Genomic DNA, 13,133 nt, shown 5'->3' with positions numbered 1-13,133 from the left:
GGCTCCTTCAATAATGTGCATAAACACCAAAAATACAAATCATGCACCACGAACCTAAACCTAAAACATGCATATAGAAATGGCCACCTTTCCACACATGCACCAACAAGCCTCAAACTCTGAAAGCTGATCCATAAACTCAGTTACATTCAGCTCAAAGGAAACTCTGTTATTTACCAGAAACACTGATGTTGTGGTGGTGCCACTAAATATCACACTACCGTGCGTGAAGAGCACCTCTTAAAGTGATCCAGAGTATGGCTGCAGAAAGGACAGTGAGGTTGATCTTGGATTGCTTCAGTACTTAATTGTACTCAGAGTTTAACAGATAATTGTATGGTTTCTATTTATGCACACATGAATGAGATGGAACGAGATCCCCTGCTGCTCAGCATCAGAACATCAACTCAACGATTTCCCTGTGATGTTTCTCACATAGGAGCCAATCAGTCCCACAAATCAATACTCATAAACACAGATTAAGAACAATTAAAATGTAACAGATATTAACTGAACACTGTAAATCACAGATTTTGGAGCTTTTTCTACACCTACCATAACTGTGAGATTTCCAAAAGGCTGCCAGCTTTTCCATTTCCATGTTCCATGACAGACACAAGATGAAAGCTCAAGAGGATAAAACAGAGCAGATTTGCTCTAATATGTTCAAGGTTCCTGTTATCTGCTAAAATTCTTGCTCTCTTGCAGCCTGAATGAACGTCACACATGTCTTGGAACGTACAGTTTCATTTTCCTTCCTCTGACCTGAATTTTAGCACTCCCTGGTACTGATAATATTGAACTTTGAATCTCATTTCATCAGTCACATCATTTAAATTTATTTTGTTGCCAGCAAGGTCTAGTTGCACTTAGTGTTCTGTGTTCACTGATAAGAAAAAGATCAAGCTGGAAACTGGCTGATTACAGTAACCAGCTGATTTATTCATATGTCTATCCTTGATTCCTAAAATTAATTTGTTTATATTGAAAAAAAATCAAAGAAGAATCAAAATTTTGATAAGAGACATTTGTAGAAAAATCTGAAATATCATAACAGCAAAGAGGTAGAACATTAAAAAGCAGTGAAAGACAACTTCCTTTTTTCAGTTTCCTCTGAATATGAAGACACCCAAGTAATTTCCCTGAAATATTCGGCTCTGTCATTACAGTTATTGATGTACTGCGATGTCTGCTTTCATTGTAGCCTGGAGTCAAAGAACAGCACCCTCTCACTCACGCTCCCAGTGGATTTCTGACAGAGATGCGACAAGCTGTTGAGAAAGCTGTAGATTACTGCAAATCTTTCTCAGTATGTGGGGTTTTAAGCAGCACAGTGGAAAACTATAAAAATCATTCACTATGTGGGTAAAATTAAGGAATCATAAGGACCTCTCAGATTGTCTGGTTTATTTATTTTCATCATCGCAGAGCAAACTGAGGTTTCTTATAAATGCTAGAGCTGTGAGTTTCACATGCTTTGGACAAACAAGGAGATTGGGTGTTTTCTTTTTTTTTCTGCTTCTACATGATGTTGGGAGACACTTGGCTGGAAAAGTACCATCATCCCCTGCTATGCCCTAATGGTGCTCCTCAGGCTGACATTACACAGGCTAATTACTGAAGGGGAGGGAGGAGATCTTCACCCACAGCTAATAATTAGAAGTGTTGTGGTAGCATCAGCCAGGTTGACACCAGCATGTTCCCTTTTTCATGTAATTACTGCCACTATTATAAGTTAGCAAAAATATATTCAGCCTGTCGCTGAAAGCGTCCCACTGTGTAAGACGCATTTCTGCATCTCCAACTCATGTTCCAGAAATCCCTCTAGCAGCTCGGTGTGGGTGTGTCACACAGGAAATAATATAAGTGTGTCTGAGCAGAGGACGGTTACACACCCTGTACATCATGTAGATGCATAATTTCTTTCTAAGATTAGAATGTTTTCTATCTTCATCTAAGAACTGAAGTGATTTGACCTTGAAAGTCAAGTCAAGTTGCTGTTATAGAATAAACATAATTATAAACCTCATGACTGCCACTTCAGTTTCAGACTTTTGATGATTTATTGTACGCTACGTTTTCTCTTACAAACACATAATATTGTATTTATTCATACGTCTCCACTTATATTTGGTTGAATGTTTCATAGGAAGATGGATTCACCACCAACAAGCTTCTGGCATTATTTTGCTGCATATTCACAAGTTTTCATTGTTGTTGAGGTCTTTGTCTTTAAGGTAATAATAGCAGGAATTTAATTTAACTTGCTGTATTGTACTAAAGGTACAATACAGCACCTTTGTTGTTTTAATACAATTTTGGGATCATTGTCTACAATTGGAACATCCAATTGTGTCCAAGTTTCATTCAAATACCTCTTGATCTAATGCAAAAGAAGAAAAAAATGCTGGTAGTCATTCTTTTTCATGATATTGAACTCCACTGAATGAACTTCACCGTGTTTACAGACTTCTTAGTTTGAAAAGCTTCACGTTGATTCCTCTCTGCGGGCTGATGTTATTTGTTGGAAATCTCTCTCGGTTCATAGTAATGCCAAATCACTTCACCATAGACTATGACAGTATTGCTACAGTTTCCAGTTCAAGGCAGTCCTGAGCATTGTTGGTTCCCGTGGTGATCTTGATCAATCTTTTTTTTTTTTTTAATCTGAGGAGGCAGCACAGCTGTTTGTCTAAATGTTGGTAGTGGGCTGGTGACCCATCCAATTAAATAAAGATTGTTTCAACTGATGATGCTGGAATCTCAACTTTTAAGGAAAAGGCTTCAAACAACCTGCTAAACTTTAATCTACAGTTTTCTTAAGTCAATATTTATCTTAACCTTCTTATTATTAATGTTAAATTCCTGACTATTGGTCCGTCCAGTGAGTCAGGTCAACCAAAATATTTTTATGCTGCAAAACAAAGTTTAGAGTGGCACTCAACCATTGTTGTTAATGAGAAATAGGTTGACTGAATATATTTATTTGATGATATATTTATAACTTTGTCATTAGGGATTAGGGATGATCCACAATAAATTCTAACTAACGCACTTAGTTCTTGTTTTAGATGCCATGAAGAGGCTGCCTGGTTTAGAGGTCTGGTCTAACAAAGATCCAGTCAGGATGTGGTTCTGTCAGCAAACAGAGCTAAATTCTGCCTAACCTAGGAGAACAGACTGGATTTAGACCAAAATAGTAAGAAACCCTGAGTGTAAAGCCCTGGTGATTTATGTTGGAACAGAATGGGTCTTCAGACTCCAGTCTGTCCTGGTGAAGAAAATATTGATCTGAAAGGAAAATTTCAGGATTTAAAGGCCAATATAAACCAAAAGGAGGAGTAACTGATATCAAGACATAGTTTATAGTGTATCTACATTCTGCCAAATGAGACAGCTAGTGATGCATGATGCATTTTGTCCATCTTAAGCATATTCATTAGTTTTACTTCCCACATTTACAGGAGTGAAATTTTCCTTTTTTTTTTGTTTACTTTTAAAATTGTCAATTTTTGTCATGCATATCACTTCAAATCACAGATTATATGCACTTCAAGCAGTAAATATGTCAATCAAAGGTTTGATAAAAGTTGGCAAAAACACACAAGCTGATTAAAAACTATTTAAAATGTTTTGTTAGAATAAACTCTCTGTTATGCTTTTCCTTCCAAGCTATGATTTGAAATAGTAAAATTGAAATAAACTGGTGTTAGTGATGCTCTTCTATATCAAAAAGACTCAGCAGAGGAGGTAAAGGCTTCTGATCAGGAGCTTCACCAGGCAATCCACTGGTAAGAAAATCAGGGACAGGCAAGACTCCTCTATTAGAACGGATCTGGGTTTCACTTCTGATCCAAAGTCTAAAAAATAAAAAAAAGATGTTTAGATGGGTGGATGAGGTTCTTTGTTGGTTCTTGTTTGAATTTCAAGTATAAAAGTAGTATAGAATCTGTGCTGGTTGGTATTATAGGTAGGAACGGTGCTTTTCATTAGTTTCTTCATCAGGTAGCTTTTACTTGCATGGATTAGTTTCAGTTCAGGGCTTCTGAGTAAAACAAATGTTTTCCTTGTCACCATCACCTCAGTGCTCACTCTAGTCAGAACCAGCTCTACAGTCTGTAAAACATCCTAAAAAACATTACCTGTCACTCGCTCTTTAGAATAAAAGTGCATTGAGTTGGCATAACTACAGGCAGCACACACACATGTACACACATTTTATGTTTTCTCTCCTTGGTCCCTTAACATCACATTCAAATTCAAAGGGCAATATTTACCCACCTCAACATCCCTTTTTGTATAAGCCTGGCACAATGAAACTATTTAATAAGCTCTCTGGTGTGTCTCCTCTGCTGACACTCCCTCTGAACATAAAACTTGGCACTTTTCTTTGACTGATGAAGAAACTTGGCCTTGCTGTTTTTCTAAAACAGCTCCAGAACTTTGATCTTAGCTTTATATCACTAGAGAAATACCATGAGAAGAATCATAAAAGTTCTTTAATTTTGCTTGAGAGATATTTGCCATGCAGTTTATTTCTACATTAATTCTGCTTCTATTTGATTTATATGTTGTTGATAATGCATAGTTTGTTCTAAAGAAGTTCTTTTTGTTACAGTTTTAAATAAAACAGTGTTTTCATAATCCAATTAGTTTAATTGCAAGTTAAAAGTGTTGGTGATAAACAATTTGCATACAGTTTTCTCATGTAAGCTGTTTGGAGAATGCAGAGAAGCTCAGGGGTTTGTGGATTTCTTTAAATGTGATCTTTGGAAGTGATAAAAGGATAACATGTTTGTTCATGCCCAGTTCTTAGTGCTGGAGCTTACTTACTATGTCCACAAACTGGCTTACATTCAAACATGTGCTCATAATGTTTCTGAGGTAGTTCAACCTAAGCATTACACTGAAAAGTCCACAGCTTATTATAGATTAACATAGTTACTGCAAAAAGTGATTGTCCTCTTACAGATACTAATCTTTTTTTGTTAAGGTTATGTGTTTCAGATCATACACATACATATTTTAATATCTTCCAGTTGCCACCTACTCCTGTTATTAATGTTGGGCTCTCAATCACCACCACACACCACAAGTGCTTGAACAAATAAAATGGTCAAATCAGGTCCAATACCTTCACATCATTTGAAAATTGCGTTTTGTATTTATTTAGGTTATCCTTATTGGATATCAACATTTGTTTGAGAATCTGAAATATCTAGATGTGGTCAAATAGATAAATTCTGTAAGATGTAGAATACTTTTTTACTGCATTGGCAGTTTTGGTTGCAAAATCTCAAATGTCTCTGAAATTAAAAGGGAAAGCAGAAAATGAGTGACTTCTTACCAAGAATATTGTGAACCTTTTGTTAAAACTGTTGTCAGTCTGAACAGTGACAAAACATTCCAGAGTTTGTAGCTGAATTGCAATGCCTTCTCATCATGTACCTGCAGAACCAGTCCAAATCATCACCAGCTGTCGGTTGTGTTTTACATTTAGGGTGAGGTGTTTGTGCCGTTATGCTGTTAATCTTTCAATCAGACTTGGCTTTGACCTTCAGTTTCTCTTCAGTATTTGAACAAGCATCGCTTCAGCATACAGAACATCTGATATACTCAGAGTTAATGATATTCAGCGAATGAATTTAAATTGGGAGCAGTCATGAGCAAACTTTGTATAAGCAACATGAACACATCTACAGTGCGACTAATGATAGTGGGATCCCTGTGACGGGGTGGGGGTCCAGGTTGTGAGGGGATGCTCATTTGCAAATATCTATAATGTAAAGAGGCAGAAAGTGATCACGCCCATGCCAGAGTTTGTCATATTCATAATGATGTTTCATGAATGAGGTAAAGTTTGGCTGACTTCATGCTCCTTTTTATAGTTCTTTGTTCCATCAGCTTTACTTCTTTATTTTTCCATTTGTCAGGTTAGTGGGCCCCTGCTGCTGTAGCAATGACAGGGCCACAAAATTAGCCCCAATTTCACCTGTTTCACCGGCGTTAGCTTCTAGATTCCAATCAAATCAAGAAGAACAATGTAGAACTAGCCAAAGGTCCTTCAGTTATTGTAAATGTGTTGCCTCTAATTCCATGCCATAAAATCTAACATAGGAATCATTTTTCACCCTTTATGTGGGAAAAACCATGAATGAATTTAATCAGCACCATCTCATAGCAGACAAATATGATGGCAGCCTCTATTCCACTTTCCAGAGAGCTGAGCACTGCAAGGAGGATTTATAAGTAAAGCCTTGAAAAGTGGGGATGCATAAGTTTGTGTTTCTGGGGATAGCGTCAACAGGAGGCTTATAGTGTGTGCTGGAAGAAAATGAAATCCCTGTCCAGACAAAAGCTCCCAGTGGGCATCATGACACTTGGAGAAACGGCTGCTCTCCTACAATAAAGAGAGAGGAGGAGGAAGAGCGTCCCCTGAGTTAACGATGGAATGTTTTCGGCTTTTGAGAGATGTGATTTCAGACAAACAACTAGAAGTTTTCAGTCAAAATGACAAGAGGCTGCGTGTGTGTGTCAGTTTTAGTGCATATGACACAGAGAACACACACAGAGCCAAACAGCCATTTAATCAGTCTCTTAGCCTGGGCATGAAGCCTGCACAGTCATATACATCAGGTATGGGCTGTGCATGCTTCATCTCACCCACCTTGATAGATTTATCATCATAGGTGAGCCCATGCTTCATATCGCTCCCCAGCCATCGATCGTTCAGATCCCTGCTGCCCCGGACCTCCACTGGGAGCCACTTCATCTGATGATGGAAGTCAGGGGCTTGTCACCATGACACATGGGCCTGGAGAGAGAGCAGCCTGCAGGCCACTTTCAGGCTTTCCCTTCCATCCCTAATCACCAGTCTCCGTTGTTCACTTTGGATCTTACAAAGATTAAACAAAATGTTCAGTTGTGTCTTTCTGTTTTGATGCAATGTCATAGCAAAATTGTAAAGAAAAAGAAAGAAAACTAAATAGTTTTTAATGCAGTCCAAGATGATATTGCTACAATTGTCTCTAAGTGATCAAACATTTAATTCAGTTCAGTTTATTTATATAGTGTTCAAAGTAGTTTAAAAAGTTTCTACTCACCTGTTTTAGATAGAAACAGTGTTTTAAAGCTATACATCAACATTGGTTGATGAAAGGCACTAGATATGTGTTCTCTTCATTTTTCACCACACATGGATATAAATAAATCGGTAGTCTTTGTAATCTTGTTCTGTCACATTGAATTCTGACAACTTGAACTTTTCTTTTTCTTTCTGTTTTGTTTTTTATCCATGCTACCTATGTTCTGTCCAGGGTCAGAGCACTGATAACTGAAAAATAATATTAAAAGTCTAGGTATGAAAAAAATACAATTGTGGATCTATGTTTTAGTTTAATATAGATTTAGATCCAGTTCTCAGAGGAGCCAGTTTTAATTTTTGTTCAACTTATTATGTGAATTTTTTATAAATTATGTTTCACAGCTTTTTCAGCCAGACTTTCACAAAACAGGGTTCAAAGTTCACCATATAGGCGACTTAATTTGATGGCTTAAAGCAACCAACACTGCAGTGGTCAGTTGCTTTGTTTGTGTGTTTGAAATGACAGTGAGAGGGGATGAAATGGCAATTCATATGAACAAAATGGCAGAGTGAATTGGAGACAGGAGGCCAGTGATTTGTGACCATATAAATGATCATTATTATTACTATTGTTCCCTGTAAAGGAACTGTCACATTTTAATATAACTTGGTATACATGCAGACTAGCGATGAGAATGAAATTCTTCAGAGTGAAAGAGCTGGTGCAGCAGAAGGAACCACTGATGGCATTAATGTTTTTCAGAGGATCCCTCATCTCAAGCCATTTCCAGGCCCTAGTGGAGCTTGACATGTGAAACCAGAATGCGTCCCCACACAGCCCCGCATGATGTGAGGGTTTGCTTACCTCACAGTGCCAACATCTGCCTACAGGTTTTCAATACTCCCTCTTTAATATTGTGTTTTCAAAAAAACTTACAAAACAACAACAACAACAACAAAAACTGAACCAAGGAAATAAGTTACAATAGACTGCATGAAAGTCCAGCAATCTTCTGTTGTTGCAGTGGCAGAGATAGAGCTGTTGCTTCATTTTCAGGCTCAGGTTGGTGGGAGAGAAGACCTATCACTGGTAGAGAGTCGCTAATTATTGGAGTATTAAAGAATGTTGTTTTGTAGCTGTAGATACACATTGTTTTGTAATTCACAGGTGGTCAGCCCAATCTCTGTGATGTTAGAAAGTCAATAGAATGTGACTCTCCATGTTGCACTGTGTGGAATCTTCAGAGACACAACTGTTGCCAGGAGACTGTAAACCAAACTCCCATTTGGGAATGAGAGGGACATAAATCCTGTAAATAAATGAGAAGTGTAATGTTTTGCAGGTAGTGTTGTGGGTTTTCTCCCTCTGCAGAGATCGTTCATAAAGCAGTCAGTGACAGTAGGGAGCTGATTTAGGTTTAGCACTCTGGTTTTGGGACCAGAGTTTATAGACAGACAATCAACTTGGGGCTGAAATCTGGTCTTGGACCAGCCCTTCATTTTTAATATTGCAATCATCACTTCCTTACACACTACTAAAACCATTCAGCAAATTTAAATCAAAATGTCCTTCACATACTACACAAATAGAGATGCTATTTTGTTATCAAATATGACTTAAAGGGATAAAGAAAATACTAAAAAGAGAAGACTGAAATAAAGAGTCTCCTTAGAAGTGAGACAAAATTGATTCATGAGAAGTTATTAACCTGACAGTGGCATGGAATTAAACATAGCTCCCCTAATTTCAATGTTAAAAAAGCAATGCATAAGCTCACTGGAACTCAACAAAGAATACATTCACATTCTAGTCCTTTGCAAACGTATATTGCTCAGAGTGTCAGCTTGGATGTGAGGGCATGTAAGACCCATGTAACTTTCTGCAATCTGATCTACCTGCATAGTGCAAACCAGCATAACACCTTCTGTTGTCACTCACACTTTGGCTTTTGTGGCGAGGTCTGATAGCAACTTCAACAGAACATTTATTTATTTCTTACAACCGAAACGTCAACTAAGGGTCATATCATATCAGAGCTGAAATGCATTAGTTTTGTAAGGACTGGGAGCTCAGTAAATTTATGAACCCCAAAGAACCGAGTCAGTTTTCTATAAAACTGTGATTTTTCCGTCCTTAGTGGTCATAGACAGGAAACACTAGCGCTTTGTAAGAGGTGGTACTGTGGAGCATTTGTTAGCCATGTGCATCCTCCACATGCACCTTCAGTTTGACTGTCCCTTTTATTCATAGTGTTTCACTCAGCAGTGCCTCCCCTGACAATATTCACAGGTCTGTGTTGACAAAGCCGATGTCCTCTTCAGAGAGCCTGGGACATTATGCCTGGTTTGTATCTGTTTTGTGTGTTCAGCACCATAAATAGAGGAAGGCAGCAGCATCACATAGAGCTTGCTTTATTGGAATTTTAGAGAAACAGAGAAACAAATAATCCCACAAAGTACGGTGTATATTTAAAAATGAGTCCTGCTCACAAAATATATAAAATAATATTTCTGTGTCAACCAGGTCTCCTAAACTGCAAAGTAGGATGGAAGTGATTTGCTGAGGCTGCTATATCACACCATCAGCCCTCTGACCCCCACCAACAGCCAAGGTGGGTGAAGTGTCTTGCCCAAGGACACACCAACAGAGACGGGCGGAGCGGGAGCTTGAACTGGTGACCCACCGGTTGCAGGATGAACTCCTACCGCATCAGTTTTTTTGTTAGTCAAATAATTTTAATTATAGTGTAAAACAAAAAAACAGGACAAACATGGTGCAAGTGCAAATCCTAAATACTTTGCTAACTTTAGGCTTGAGAGCAGGAGCATTGCAAGCAGTTATTTTTTCAGTTTGCTGAGAAAGGGGAGGTAGGTGGATAGTTGAGATCTGAAAGGACAGGAGAGACAAAAAAAAGGACAAAATGATCAGAAAACACTATTAATGGGATTGCTTAACATGCAAATAAAGACCTCTCTGTTTAAACACCTATAGTATAATTACGCAGAAATAGTCATGCACAGATGTTTGAAAATAAAATAAATGTCTAAACAATCCTGATGAATATTAAAGAGAAGTTCAATAGAAGGAATTCAACACCGGAGCAGTCATGAACGAAGAGTAAAATATTCATACTTTTGGCCTGCTTTGAAGACAATGCATAGGGCATTCTTCATTAAATAGCAAAATTACACTTGTTCTGATAAAATGCTAATGATGAAATAGATAACTTTATCAGTATTAGGATGTTAAACACACCTTTCAATTTATAAGTGAGAAGCTTTTTATTTTTAAAGCAATCTGATCTAAAAAGTTTTAGAAGCTATTCAACATGTATTTAGAAATCTCAGCATTACCTTTAATTTGGAGGATGGAGGTCATGGGCATGTTGAAGTCGTTTGAGTTTCAGAGCATTTAATATGCCTCCCTCCATTAGTCAGTGCATACGCCTATGAAATGGAAATCACTGCATTGGGGATAATAAGTGTTAGGGATTGCTGATTTTCTAAATTAGCTCAAGAAAACCTCTGTCTCTGAATTGTAATTCCAGTCTTTTGACAATTTTATATAATTGTGGACAGAAAGAATATCAAAGACTGATTGCCTCTTGGATAAAAGTAAAAAAACAGGTTGATCTCTGAGATTAAGACTTTGTAGGAAAACCTTTATTGACAAGCAAAGCATCCATTGGTTACAGGAACTAAATCATTCAGATTTCTTAGCTGCAGCTTGGTAACTCAAAGCTTCAGTTTTCTGTATTTTCTGAAGGAAAGTTGTCTGGAGACTGACACATGACCCCAATGCTTCTTCTTTGGTCTATTGTTTTTGAACATTGTAAGTTATTGACATACTAGGACACACCAACAGAGATGGGTGGTCTCTGTTGGTGTGATACTAGGAGACGTATGCAGGACCTGTTCATGTATTCACATCTTGCATTTTACAGTAAACGACCTCTTTCATTGGCCTGTAGAAGTAGTGAAGTTGCCCTGTACGCCTGGATAAAAAGAGCCGTACAGCATGTTGTTTCTCACGGTGTTCTTCAGGTTGTACTCAGTACTAGTAGCAGCTTGAGCTGATGCAAATATTCTTCATGTTGCTCATCAGACTGGTGAAAAATTTTGATGTTCACTGGGAAACCTAACCTCTTTTGATGTCCTTTCAATAGTTCAAACTCTAACAAAAGCATGTCACCTGTGGTGTACTTGGTTGCAGTGGTCCTGTATGCCTTTAGTTTGTTAAACAGTTCCTCCCATGCGGATGACCGTCCAGCCTCCTCTGGTCATTCTTCCATTGTCACTTACAGCCAGACGAGATCTGCCATAAAGATCCAGACTGAAGGCAGCTGATCATCTTTTCAGATTTCTTCTGTTCCCCAATAATTGCTCCACTTCTCTTCAAGCCTCAAGTCAAAGTTCTTGTTATTTCAGTCTTTTGTAGATCTAATATAGTATCCCTGACAGCTCTTTGCTCCGTCAATGATGGAGGGGATGGAGGGGAAGAAATTGATTCTGTGATCAATTAAGGTGATCGATTTAAATGATTGATTTGTGAGAAACATGAACACATAAATATGTAGGACAGCATTTAGAATGTATTTAGCATTTTGAAATAGTAAAATATTAAAGAAAGTTTAAACAATAATATAATAATAAACATATGTGGTAGTCAATGTACAATCTTAATAGAAAATTAGGTGATCATTAAGTTTATTTAATCCAGCGCAGATCAAATTTAACAAACTGTGTTTGCAGTTGGCTTAGAGATTCAAGACTCTAATGAAAGGCATAGAAAATTTGCTTTCCACATCACCGCCTCCCGTTCTCACTCCTTGCTCTGCCTCAACTCAGATAAAACTAAAGTGCATAGCATCGCCATTTTAAGATATGTCATGCCTCTACTAAAAGCTTTGGATAAAGGAAGTGTCAAAATCTGTCAAATTTCACAAGGTTTTAAACACGTACAAATCAATATCAGTTTCAGACTCTGAGAGGCTAATTTTTCTCTCCAGGCACATTTTTATGTTCCCCAGTAGTTACATTAGAGCCTTTTATTTGAACTGTTTTTTTTTTTCTCTGACTACAGTCAGTGTGGTTTGGGAGTAAATACCAAAAACAAGGACAAAAGGATTTGGAAAGCATTGTCTCTCCAAAGGTTTTCACCAACAATACCAGGGAGTTCAAAGGAAAACAAGTGGCAGAGCAAACATCCCATATCCCAGGTTCTCCAACACAAGTCTTTACCTTCAGGCAACAACAGTGTTGAGATCTGGGGAACTGGAGAGCTTTATCGATTTGGACGTTCCTTAAAGGTTACACCGTCTCACATCTGCCTTCCCTGCAGACAAACAGAAAGTGAGATGGAGAGACTTCCAGGAGCGCTCGCCATAAAGCATCACAGACAGGAGTATTTCCGAGGTATCTTTTAATTTCATGCACGACAGCTTTCACATTTGTTTCCCTTCCTTCCCTCTTCACTGCTTTTTTCTTTCCTCTAATGCTTCCTGTACACACACTCACAGACACCCCCTCTCGCACAGCTCCCTCCCCCACCTCTTTTCCCTTCTTTCTCTCTCCAGGGTTTCATTCAAATGATACTGCATCCTGAGCCATCCGGATGCAACCCAGGCACGGAAACATCATTCGTTTTGAACTTGTCCTTTTTAAGTATGAGAAAAACCCTCTAGCCTAATGTAAGCAATTTATTCTTCAATGCTGATATGGCTGAGAATGGGATGCAATTCACACACACACACGTGCGCACACCTGCACACGCAAATGCACACACACCCCAGCACACATGCAGTACAAAGCTTTCTAAGCAACGCACTTTTGAGTAATATGTATTAAATATTGTTATCTGTGAAAGTGTTACTTAAATGTTACCTAAATATTGCTAAACACAGGTCTGTAGGGAATGATGCATCTCCATGGCTTCCTGTCTGCTTACATTGAACTTACATTATGAACCATTCCATGGAATTGATTATTTAGAATGCATTTTCCCTCAACATAGGCTCAGCCATCCAATGGCTTCGTTGTTGCAAATTTC

Source organism: Xiphophorus maculatus, chromosome 23 (genome assembly GCF_002775205.1).
Source record: "Xiphophorus maculatus strain JP 163 A chromosome 23, X_maculatus-5.0-male, whole genome shotgun sequence".
Classification (NCBI taxonomy): Eukaryota; Metazoa; Chordata; class Actinopteri; order Cyprinodontiformes; family Poeciliidae; genus Xiphophorus; species Xiphophorus maculatus.
Note: the sequence above shows the minus strand (reverse complement) of the source record.